This window comes from Lolium perenne, chromosome 2 (genome assembly GCF_019359855.2).
Source record: "Lolium perenne isolate Kyuss_39 chromosome 2, Kyuss_2.0, whole genome shotgun sequence".
Classification (NCBI taxonomy): Eukaryota; Viridiplantae; Streptophyta; class Magnoliopsida; order Poales; family Poaceae; genus Lolium; species Lolium perenne.
Genome location: NC_067245.2, coordinates 189,320,130 through 189,333,385, shown reverse-complemented (window position 1 = coordinate 189,333,385; position 13,256 = coordinate 189,320,130). Strand labels below are relative to the sequence as shown.

At 44.1% G+C, this 13,256-nt stretch overlaps 1 long non-coding RNA gene across 1 annotated transcript; it reads right to left on the bottom strand.

The window, feature by feature from the left end:
• Positions 1 to 7,809: 7,809 nt before the first annotated feature.
• Positions 7,810 to 10,835, bottom strand: LOC127306836 (uncharacterized). The gene is made up of 2 exons (XR_007854905.2): positions 9,574 to 10,835; positions 7,810 to 8,831 (listed from the first exon to the last, which is right to left on the bottom strand). It is a non-coding gene; the product is annotated as an uncharacterized lncRNA (long non-coding RNA).
• Between the last annotated feature and the right edge of the window lie 2,421 nt (positions 10,836 to 13,256).

Genomic DNA, 13,256 nt, shown 5'->3' with positions numbered 1-13,256 from the left:
AGGGGGTCGGCGAGCTCACCGTGGCTCCAGCGGCGGTGGGCAGTGTGCTCGGTGAAGCGGTGGACGATGGCGAAGCGACTGGTAGCAGCGGCACGTCCTGGGGCGGCTCCAATCGGCGGCGAGCTTCCGCGGCGGTGTGCGGCAGTGATGCGTCGATTGGCGAGCTACGGCGACTAATCGGAGCAGTGAGGTGGTCGAGGAGCTGGAGGGGGAAGAGGGGAGTGCTGCGGTGTGCTCAGATCGTCAAATGGGCGTCTCCTTTTATAGGCGCGGAAGGGCACCGTGGTGGTGCGGCGAACTCGACCGCGGCGCGGCTTCTCCGGCGAGCTATGGGGCTAGGCGAGGGCGCGGCGGTGTTCAGTGCGTCACGGTGGTCCTCTGTGTGGCGACAGGTAGGCTAGGCGGTGCCTAACACGGTCGGGGCGCGGCGATGTCTGGCGGCGTCTGCGGCGGGATTTCTTCTCCATCTCCGGCGGCGGCGGTCACGGGTCGCGGTCGTGTCCATGTCTGGCGGCTTCGTGGTCATGCGGTGATACTCAACCCGTCGAGAGGGGGTCCAGGCGAGGCGCAGGGTGGCGAGGCGACAGGTGGCCAGTGTGCGTCCGCGGGCGTGCATGCGCGACGTCATCGGCATGGCGTCGCCGTCCCTGGGCGCGTGCGTTCCGGCGGCTGTCGGCTTCCTCTCCGGTGATGGCGTGCCTAGGCAGGTGTAGGAGGTCGAGGTGGCACGAAATGGCACTATGCCGTGGCTGGGGAAGAAGGGAGAGGGGTGGAGCTTGCCATATGGAACATGGCCGGCATGGCCATGTCCATGCCATGCTAGCTCCTCTTCTTATGGTTGCTAGGGTTGGTGTTGGATGAGAGGGGACTATGGAACAAGTAGAGCTCAAGTGGGGCATTAGGGTTAGGCCAAACACTATTTGAAATAGTGTTTGAGATTTGATCTATTTGCCAAAATTCAAATTCTTGCCAAATTTGGTTGAGGTCATGTGGTTCCAAATTTTGAAAATGGTTGGTTTGGATGAGTTGCAAATGACCAGAGACAAACATAGGTGGTGGTGGAATTTTAAAAATAAAAGGAATGCGAAAATGCAAAGTGTGAGATTGTTGCACTTGTTAAAAAGTCTCAACTTTGCATGAGCATAGATTTTGATCCAAGATGATTTTGACATGGTGGTCTTTACAGAAGTTGTTCACCTTGATGTGTACTTGGATGTGGTGCAAAGAATTGGGAAAGTTTGGTTTGAAAAACTTGAAATCTAGGGGCTCAAAGTAGTGACCAGAATGTAAATGGCAGATTTGACCATTATTCTATGTGATCACCATTTGAGTTTGAATTTGATTTGATTTGTATTTCTTTGATTCCAAAAGTTGTAATAAGTGTTGAGTAACATACTACAACTAATGGTGAAGGTAAAAATGGTATAGGGTAAAGATTTGCAAAAATGGCATAAACCATATGTGAGGGTTTTTAGGGTTTTTCTTATTTGATTTCTTTCTCCTTTTTATTTGATTTGATTTGGGATCTTCTCTTGATCCAATTAGGGTTTTAGGGTTTATCACATAAGCACAATAAGAATCATCATGGCATATCACTCAAAAATGCACAAGTCCTATACATAGCACTATATGCAAATAAAAGTTTTTGTTGGTTCTAAAATTTGGACTTTGGAAATTCTTCTTCTTCCTTTTATTGAAATTTGGGATGTTACACTTGCACGTGTCTGTGCGAGGGTCTTCAATGGACCACAATGCATCTGGTTCAGCTGCTCCGGGGAAGGACGACCTGGATAGTCTGATGAAGAAACTAGGCCTACGGGAAGAGGATCTGGATGATGTTGTGTATGAAGATGAACCTCCGCCGCCTGCTACGGCCACGAGGTGGCTCGCTATTGCTAGGGTTCACACAGATCGTGAATTCAATGATTTGTGGTTTTACAAGAATATGAGAACAGCCTGGGATACTGCCCAGGAGGTTAAGTTCAGATCACTAGATGATAATATGTACACAATGCAATTCTCGTGCCTTGGCGATTGGGACAAGGTCATGGACGGAGGGCCTTGGACTTTCAGGGGAAACCCGGTGCTCCTTGCGCCGTATGATGGATTCACCAAACCATCGGAGATTGCACTGAATACCTTGAAAGTCTGGATTCAGATCCACGACTTACCAGATGGATTTAAACCGATGCTGGAATCCTTGGCATCGAAGGTGGGAGAGGTGATAGCTGCAGAGAACAGATCCAATGATTTCTCTGGCAATATTTTCAGAGTTAGAATTAAGTGTGATGTCAGGAGACCAGTAAAAAACGCAGTGTCCATGGTCAAGGCCAATAAGCGCCAAATCTTTCTGGTGAAGTATGAACGTCTGCCTGATTGGTGTGCCTTGTGTGGTATGCTTGGGCATCTACATACTGAGCACGGTGACGGAGTTCATTCCCCAGAAGCTCTTGTTTTTAAGGATCTGAAGGCAACCTGGAGTATGAGGATGACTGGCTCGGGTAGGAATCGCGGCCGTGGAGCTGGACGAGGAAGGGGCAGAGGTGACCGTGAGGTTTACCAAGAAGATTTGTCAATTCCGGAACATAATACTCATGATGGAACTGAAAGGAATATGCTGGTGATTACTGATCATTCTCGTAAACGTGATATAGAAGGTCAGGTTGGGATAGAAAAGAGTGAGGAAGGCCCTGTAGCAAATGTTGTCAATGCTCTAGTGAACCGGTTTCAGTCAGGATCGCCAGTAGGCAATGTGCCACCTAGCCCTCCTCCAAAGACAGAACCAAAGAGGGTGCGCACTACTGATGGTGATGAGGTGATGGAAGGACAAGAGACGAATGGAAAAAATCAACCTGAATTTGGCGGGCTCCATGGAGGGGCACCGCCAGGATCAATGAATCTACTAGGATTGAACTGCCGAGGGGTGGGAACCCTCGGACAGTTCGTGATATGGCGACTCTTATACAGTCGCATTCCCCAACCCTAGTCTTCCTGTGTGAAACTAGGCAGAAGAAGGATAAAATGAGGTGTCTCAGAACCCGTTCAGGTTTGCGTGGTTTTGATGGTATTGATAGTGAGGGAATTTCTGGTGGTTTGGCGTTGTACTGGCATGAGTCATTGAATATTGAGGTGATTGAGGTTACTGCTAGGTACATCGACGCTCTGGTGAGGAATTCTGTTGATTTACCACAATGACGATTTACCTGTGTTTACGGGGAGCCTAGGGTTGAACAACGTCATTTGATGTGGTCATCTCTAAGTGATCGTCATCTTTGACATGATCTACCATGGCTAGTTTTCGGTGATTTTCATGAATGCATGTGGAGTTTTGAACACTTCTCTTCTACTCCAAGAGCGGAACCGCAGATGGCTGCCTTTAGGGATGTCTTGGAGTTGTGTGGCTTGTTAGATTTGGGGTTTTCGGGTGTTCCCTTTACTTATGATAATAAGCGATCAGGGGCGGCAAATGTGAAGGTGCGCCTAGATCGTGAAGTGGCTTCAAATGATTGGCGAAACTTTTTCCCTTATAACTCAGTACAACATCTAGTAACGCCATGTTCAGATCATCTAGCACTCTTGATCAAAGGTGATCTGGAGGAACCACAAAATGTGAGGAAGAAATGTAAGCAGTATGAGTTGATGTGGGAGAGAGACCACAGGCTGGCTGAAGTTATTAAAAATGTGTGGCAAGATTGTGGTGTCATAAGAAATATTGGTGATGTGGGAAAGGCGCTGAAGGAGACAATGGATAAACTCCATGTTTGGAGCAAAACCAAGTTTGGTAGTATACGTCTTGAGTTGGAAAATTCTCGTGCGCAATTAGAGGAATTGATGCATATGAATGCATATAAGCAAGAAATAAGAAGACTTACAGATAGTATGAATGAACTTTTATATAGAGAGGAAATGATGTGGCTTCAAAGGTCCATACTTACATGGTTGAAAGAAGGGGACAGAAATACTAAATATTTTCATAGCAAAGCAGTTTGGCGTGTGCGGAAAAATAAAATCCGGAAGCTGACTGATGATGAGGGTATAGTACATGAAGAGGAGGATATTATGAGGAATATGGCTACTGCATATTTTCAGAAGCTATTTACGGTTGATGGTAATCTTGATCCATCTCCTGTGATCAACCTCCTTGAGCCACGAATTGATGTAAGTCTTGATAATCTATGCTCTGAGTTCACTGATAAAGAAATTTCAGATGCATTGTTCCAGATTGGTTCACTTAAGGCACCGGGCCCAGATGGATTTCCTGCAAGATTCTTTCAGCGGAATTGGGGAGCTTTGAAGGAGGATATTATAAATGCGGTTGAGGAGTTTTTTCATACATGTGTTATGCCCGAGGGTGCAAACACTACATCTATTGTTCTAATACCTAAAGTGTCCAACCCAAGTAAGTTGTCTGAATATCGGCACATCAGTCTGTGTAATGTGGTTTATAAAATCATATCTAAGTGCCTCTTGAACAGATTGAGGCCCATGCTGGACGACATTATTTCACTTGAGAAAAGCGCCTTTGTCCCTGGGCGTTTGATTACAGATAATGCATTATTGGCCTTTGAATGCATTCACCACATCAAGCAGGAAAAGGACCCAACAAAAAATTATTGTGCTTATAAGCTGGATTTGTCTAAGGCATACGCTAGGGTCGATTGGACTTTCTTGAGGCAAGTGATGCAAAAGTTAGGTTTCCCTCACCGGTTTGTCGAGTGGACATGTGTGACATCGGTGAGATATTCTGTCAAATTTAATGGAACCCTCTTGGATTCATTTTCACCGTCACGTGGGCTTCGGCAAGGTGATCCATTGTCCCCTTTCTTATTCCTCCTGGTTGCTGATGGTCTATCTGTTCTCCTGAAAAAAGGAAATGGCGAAGAGAGTTTGACTCCAATAAAAGTGTGTCGGCGAGCGCCAGGCATATCTCACTTGCTCTTTGCCGATGATACTCTTCTATTTTTCAAAGCAACACAAGATCAAGCGAATTTTGTAAAGCATGTGTTAGATGTCTATGCATCGTCTACTGGTCAGCTTATTAATCCTTCAAAGTGCTCCTTATTATTTTCTGAGTTATGCTCTTCTGATGTGCAAAATGAGGTTAGAGAAGTCCTTGGTGTTACGTCGCTGACCTTTGATGAGAAGTACCTTGGGTTACCTACTCCCGATGGGCGTATGTCCCGTGGGAAGTTGCAAAACCTCCAAGCCCAACTTACTAAACGCCTCTTGTTATGGGGTGATGGACACCTAGCACAGGCAGGTAGGGAAGTATTCATCAAATCAATTGCCCAAGCTTTGCCAGTTTATTTAATGAGAGTTTTCAAACTTCCATATTCAGTCTGTGATGATCTGACAAAGATAGCGAGGAACTTCTATTGGGGTGCAAAGAAAGGCAAGAGGAAAACTAATTGGAAGGCTTGGGAAAAGCTTCAGAGGCCTAAGTGGCAAGGGGGCTTAGGATTCCGAGACTACCGTGTCTTTAACCAAGCGCTCCTTGCTCGTCAAGCATGGAGGCTAATCACCAAGCCAGATAGTCTGGTTGCTCGAGTGTTAAAGGCTAAATATTACCCTAATCGCAGGTTGGATGACATTGTCTTTACTGGTAATGCTTCCTCTACATGGCAAGCTATCTCCCATGGACTAGACCTCCTCAAAAAGGGCTTGATTTGGCGTGTAGGAAATGGCCAGAGTATTCGAATTTGGAGAGATCAATGGATACCTAGACCTACATCTTTTAAGCCAATATCAAGAAAAGGCCGGTATAGGTTAAGCTTTGTCTCAGAGCTGCTTGATCAGCACGGTAGATGGAGAATGGATCTTCTAAAACAATATTTCATTCCAGCTGATATTAGTGAAATTGTGAAGATCAAACCGTCTCGGCGCCTGGATGCGGATCACACTGCTTGGGCCCCAGATAAATAGGGCTTATTTACAGTTCGTAGTGCCTATTGGTTTACCATGGATGAGAATTGGGCTACATCTTCACTGTCCTCTAGTTCAGCTCCAGATGGAAATAGAACGTTATGGGAATTAGTTTGGAAATCAGATGTGCCGCCCAAAGTTCAACACTTTGCATGGAGGCTTGCAACAAATTCCCTACCAACATGGTGTAACAAGAAGAGACGGAACATTGAGATATCCGATCAGTGTCCTTTATGTGGAATGGAAGTTGAGGATAATTTTCACCCATTTTTGCAGTGTCCTCTTGCTAAGGATCTGTGGATTGTTATGTCTGAGGTTTGGTAACTCCCTGATATTGTCTCAATTCAGAATACTGGCACTGAGTGGCTCCTTAATTTGCTATCAAATATTCCAAGGAGGAGTATAAATATGGTGTTGATGACCCTGTGGCGATCCTGGCATGTTCGGAATGAGATTGTTCATGATAAAGTACCTCCTCCAGCTGAAGTATCGAAGAGATTCTTAGTAGGCTATCTGGATTCGTTGATTCAAATTAAATATTATTATGGGGAGGACATATGTAAGGGAAAGTTCAGTCTAAACCCTGACATGGATAATAAAAATGAAAAGAAGAAGCAACATCAAGACCAAAACCTGAAGTGGAGCCTGCCTGAGAGGGGGTGGTGCAAAGTAAATGCTGATGGTTCCTTTGGAGCTAATGGAGATGCATGCTGTGGTGTTGTTGTTAGAGATCATGACGGTACTATTGTGTTGTCTAACTGCAAGCAGCTATTGTCTTGCCGTGATGCTCTAGAAGCTGAGGTTTTTGCAATGCTGGAAGGATTATCTTTAGCCTTACATTGGTGTGGTAATTGAAGCAGATTGTCTGGAGTTGATAAATTTGCTGAAGAAAGAAGAGCTGGATAGATAAGTCTACTCAACTACCATAGAGGAGATTAAATGTTTGCTTAAGATTAGACCAACTTGTGTTACTCATGTTAGTAGAATTCAGAATACTAGTAGCCATTTTATGGCTAACTATGCTAGAACTAGTAATCATACGGCGGTGTGGCTATCCTCCGGTCCGGAGGGTTTATCAGACATTTGCGATACTGATTGTAATCTGATTCTTTGAGTAATATAAGAAATTTTGCAAAAAAAAGAGATACGTTCTCCTTTGCAAACGATGTTCTCACTTTTATGTACAAAAATGCCCCTAAATCGCATGAGCAATGCCTCATTTTAGCATACATAGTTCCTCATTTGCTGTTGCATATATGACATATTAGTGATAGTCGGTAATGTAATTATTCTTGACCTAATGACCATAATAAGCTCTAACTGAGCTAACATAGAAAGTAACTAGCTAGGTGGTCGATTGCTTAAACATGGAGTCATAACGAAACGGCTCATCTTATGGATAAATTCCCAAAAGAACTAGTAGCCATGTGATATCTACCCACAAGTTTTGGAACCAACTAGGAAGATTCGGCGCGGCGCACGCCGCGCCCGTGAATGAGAATCTGGGTTTCATTGATACAAATTGATCTATTATAACTGTTCAATCTAATACATATTTTGTAATCAGTGTTAGTTAAAATATACTGCTGTCCCTGTGACTTGAGATCACACATAGATACATGTTTGGAAAACAAAGTCGTTACATAGAATCAAAGAGAACAATGTGCATATAAAATTGCAGTGCATTTCTCAGAAAGCATTAATAACATAAGTAAGAGAAATGAAATAATAAAATACATCTGACTCCCACTGCAAGAGAACAATGTGTATATAAAATTGCAGTGCATTTCTCAACTAAAATTGCTTATCATTGTTAGACTGTACTTTAAATTAGAATAGTTAAAGTATTCACACTGCAAAGTAAACTGCAGGATAGAAAATTATGCCAACTGCAGTTGGAAAAACTGATTATTTGAGAATACGCATGTTAAGTTTACATGGAACCATATGATACGGATGACATCTCGATAAAGCATGAGTAACTTTCATAGTAGCAAAACTGGGCAGAAGCAGCCCCAGGCGTAGACCAAGATGCTCTAGCCTCATAAGCATGTCCATAAGTAGAACTAACATGGACAGGAGTAGACAAACCAGCTGATGTTCAGAAGAAGGCGAAAAGATCGAAACCCGAAAAACAAATAGGCGACGACCAAGAATTATGTCCAGACAAACGTGACCAAAACCCATTGTCCATATGAGACCAAGCAGATAAAAATCATCACCATCAATGGTCCAGTGACGACCAAACATCAGTAGTCCTCATCCCAAGAATCCATGTAGGGACCTAGAGAAAAAGTAAAAACGAACATAATCAGCAAAGAACATTAGTTTATTACCTCACATGACATTACTATCCTCCTTAGTTAAGATGATAAACCTCTCTCTGATAAGCTATATACATGCTAGAATTTATTATCTTGGTGGCAGCAATCCTATGTAGTGTATCTAAGAATATACATTTCCCATTCCTATTCCCCTCTTCACCTCAACTCAATGCCCCAGGTTTCTAAGAATAGTGTATCTGCCAAGAAACCGTCAAAAACTATTCTGTTTCTGCTTCAGGTTTAGTGTTGCAGCACAAGATTCAGTATATCGACCAAGACACCGCTGAGAACTACTCTGCTTCTTCTTCAAATCTGGTGACCACAACTAAAGAAACCTCTTTGACAGTCCCTCAGCCAGATATCGCAGCATTGGTAATGATTCTGGCATCAACATTTAAACACACCAAAGAAACGTGTCAGCCAAAATAATAGCATGGCATGAGTGTCAGGAGCGGAGACAAATAGTTTTATGTTGGATTTTCAGCAAGTGATGGGAACATATGAGCTTCTTCTCGCTCGAAAGTGCTGGGTCGTCTCAGGAGCGGAGACAACCCACCAATTCTTCCTGGAATGGCGAAGTTACACCTGCAGAAGGCAAACAAATGAGAAGAAACAAAGAAGAGTAGCAGGCAATAAAAACCTAGAAATAAAGTACGTGACAGTGAACAAATTTGTAGAGCTGCTCCGCAATGATATTTGAAAAACCATGCCCTCCTTATCTTGTATACATTGGAAAAAGGCATAAAAGCAATACGAAAGGGGTCTTCTATGTTCATGCTAAAAGGAAATGAATACATATAGCTGTTTGGCAACGAATAGAAATTAAAAAAGCAGATGTTATTTCTATTTTGCAGAACTATTTTGACGGATGCATAACACACAGGAGTGCACTAATTTTTCAAATAACCATTTCCCTAAATTTGAAGTAGCCGTTGTTGTTCAATCCAGTAGTTGTAACTGATGAAAAATGCAACGAACAGATCCGACGATCTCTTATATAACTCATCAAAGCAGGCGACTATATCCCAAATAAATAGAGAAGATTTCTATAACTTATGGTAAGTTAACAACAGTGTTAAGTAGTAAATGGATCAAGGCTGGCGCGTGAATATATGTTATTTGCAAGGAAAAGGAACACACTGTAATAATACCGTAATGCCCCATGTGAATGATCAGCTATGCTTTCCTTTTCTCGGGAGAAAAAGAGCCACATATTGTCTATTTTAATGCAAGTAGTTTATATAGAGGAAAAGGGTACTAAGCTGAGACAACTCGACATTTATATTATAGGCAGGAGTAAGTCAAGCGACTGAATTATGGGATGCACCTCACGGCAACAACATTGAAATCCAGCTCATATAAGTTTTGCCGCATTTCCCAATACCTGTATTCCGAGAGACAACAACGCATCACCAAAAAGCCTTTAAAAACATGAATGGTAAAAACTAAAGCATAAACCAGACAAACCATTACCACCAGCCGGCACAATAAAAGAAAGGCCTGCGGTAGAATTAGCAGGAGCATTCAGCGCACCACCCGGAGAAATTGAATCAATAACCAGATACACCACATGTTGGGCAGCTGAATACATTACTCTAGCCCACATAGACTAATAAGAAATCTGAAAATAACTGATTAGGTTCTTGTAGACATAACAACAAACACTTATTAGGCACCAAAATCACAAATCTGAGCACATAATATGTTTGGACTTCACCAGAGTCATGATGCGCTGAATGCTCCTGTTGATTCTACCATGGCTGAGACGGAAAGAAAGTTCCACAACCAGTCTAGCGAATATAAGAATGGCGGGGCAAAAAAAAAGTAGGGAACTCAGAACCAGTAACTGCCGGAGAGAGATGCAGGCGGCCGTGCATCGCCATCGCGTGTTGAACCAACCTTGCTGGGCCGCTCCGCCTGCAAGCCTACCTCCGTGCGGTCGTGCTTGCTGCTATATATGCCGCCTTGGCGGCGGCGGACATGCCTCAGCAGCAGCGGGTCTGTGCGCCGCACCGCCGGTTGGTGGTACACGCCGGAGCACGCTGGGCAAAATCACGGTGAGGCGCGAGCGGACTTCAAGAGAACTCGCCGGCCGCTTCGGTCTCCTCCACCGCCCCCCTTCCTATGTCGCCGCTGGAACCACGATTCCGGCGAACTGGCAAGTCCTTCGAGGTTGCTGCTTGCCGGCATGGCACGACATCGCGTCGTTCCCCTTTGAAGACTCGTGACCGCCGCGATGTCGTTCCGCGGCCGCGGTCACGCAGCCATGGGCAAGATGGGGGCGAGACCGGTGGATCCACAAGCGGCTCGGGCCGGGGAGAGGCCGGCAGCCATGGGGAGGTCATGCAGCAGGGAGCTCTGCTCGGTGCAGGGCGACTGGCATGGGGGAGCTGAGATGCGACCGTTTCGCGACGCATCGGCCCGTGGCCTTGGCGGCGGGAGCGGCAAACCCCTTGTAGACACAGAGGCAGGACCCCTCGGTCATCCCTGCCGTCGGGGCGGACGGCCGGACTGGCGAATCCGTCGGAGAAGCTGGAGGAGGGAGGCGGTGGAGGTGGAAATTGGGTAGGGAAAGAGTGGATTGGGGAGCTCGATTGTGGGGGAGTGGAGAAGAGTCGGGAGAGAGCCTGAGTACCGACCTACGCCTAGATCCCAGAGCTTCTCGTTTGTTCGTGGTGGGCCCTATCACCGCTTTGACCGCGTAGGAAAATCATACGAATGTACTCCAGGAACCATCGGTCGTCTACAGTGAAGGGAACAGGCGTGGCAACAGTTGATTGGACAAAATTTTCATGGAAAAAATGTAGTAAAAAAATAAAAAAAACATGGTTTTAGCAGATGGGTTCAGCTTTAATATAGGTAATAATATAGTCTTCCTTGGAAAATATTTACCAGGAGTTATATTCGAAAGATGGGAAAAATAAAAGTGTCAAGTCTTTAACAACTCACTCGTCACTCTCAACATCCCCACCAATTAATTTTTTTAAAACATTGTTAGTAGAGACAACATTGGATTTTTTTTGTGGTTATGATAATAAGAAATGGTACAAACTTAATGTCGTCGTGGTGAACAAACAGATGACATGAGTCGGTTTGAGTTTGGGCCGGTGGACACCGGAGAATCCAAGGAGGGAAGGTGAACTAGAAGCACATACGGAAGCCCACAAAGATCTACCTAGGTTCAGGGCTCTCGTGATGAGGTAAAACCCCTACTCCTTCATGTTTAGATTTGAGGTGGAATCCCACTACAATGGTGCTCATTGAACTGTGTAGCGAGAGGAGGAAGCAACATTGTGTCTCTATGCATATGAGAATGAGAGATTGGTTGACCATCTACAAAGGAGGCCATGCAACCCCTTATATACCGGGGGCATTTTACATGTTAGGAACTCTATCCTCGGATAAAGTCAGTTTCCATGGCCTCAAAGTTTTCACCTGGGCCCTGTCAGGAGTATCCATCTTGTCGTCCAGAACATCCTCGATGGGACTAGGCATACATGTACTTGTCTCTATGCCACACTAACCATTGTTCCCTCTGTCACAATTGCCAGCGCATGATGAGCTCATACGGCGCTTGGAATGTAGCGACGTGCTTTCCATGATGATGAGATTCTTGCGTGATTATAGGGAAGGGACTTGCGCGCTGACTTTGCGGACTAGCATATGATCGTTGTCCCTATGCCGGACCCCTATGTCGTCTCCCACCAAGTATGCCAATTCTTCCATTCCAGCACCGCCTGTACAATCAGAGACAACCGGGTTAAGGTAAATCGATTTCGGTATCTCGGCATAGGCAAGTCGGGTTTCCTATGTCGGCTACCCCTAACCCGATCAACCTACAACTTGGTCAATGGAAGTTTACCTTCAAACAAGATTATCAGGCTTACCTTAGTAAACTGACATTATGGAGATAACTTGGCTATTATGCCATACCCTTAGCCTACTGGGGGTCATCTCCCTGACAATCAAGAATTTTCTAGTGTATACTGAATAACAAGCATTGATATTATCCTTTCAAAATGTTTTATTGGAAGACATGGTTACAATTTTTGGGACTGTAAATTCCTATGTCGAGATTCCTCGGTGGGTGAACATTACTTTGTCCCACATATGAGGATGGTGAATTATCACATAACGAACCCCTACAATACTCTCTCTCTCTCTCTCTCTCCCTCTCCCCCGAGAGTTGGTGGAATGAAAACTATGCATGGTTGGGTTCGACGCCCTGGCCAAAGAGACCCTCACAAAACTTTAGCAGTATCTACTGAATGATTAAGAATCTCTAGACTATCCCCGGTCACATGCCACATGATTTCATGGATATTTATAAGTTTCAGTAACAATTTTTTAATTATCGAGATCTTCGTAATAAGTATGTTCTCTCAAATGTTACGAAGATACTTTTTAAAAACCGTATTATTAAATTTTAGCAAAAAAACCATATGAATGTTCTATTAGTACAAAATATTACAATAAGTTTTATAGAGGAATTAAATTATGAAGTAAAAAAGGATATAAAATGGTAAGGGACACTTTGATTCATAGAATAGGAAATGCATAGGAACAAGAAAAGTATAGGAATAGGATGTCATGAGTATTTGAATCTTATGAGAAGATGAAGTGTGTTTGATTGTAGCAAAATAATTTTCCATGATGTATGACCTAATTTTTTTCTGTAGAATTTACACAACAAGATTCCTATAGGATTATTTTTTATAGGATATGTTTCTATGAATCAAACAACCTATGTAGAATTTTGTTTTCATAAAATCTAAATCCTACACAATTTCCATATAAATTGTGTAAATCAAAAAAGCCCTAAACATGCTAAGCTGCCTGCAGAGAATCCGGCCCAACTAAGCCATAAATGAGGGAGAAACACACACAAAAAAAGAAATATTTCGTGTGCTTTCGGCCCAGTCCAAATAACATGCTTCCAGGCCATCACAGGCTAACACTCCTGGAGCCTTTACTCTATCGCAGGCCTAACAAGTCCAGAAAGACCGGCCC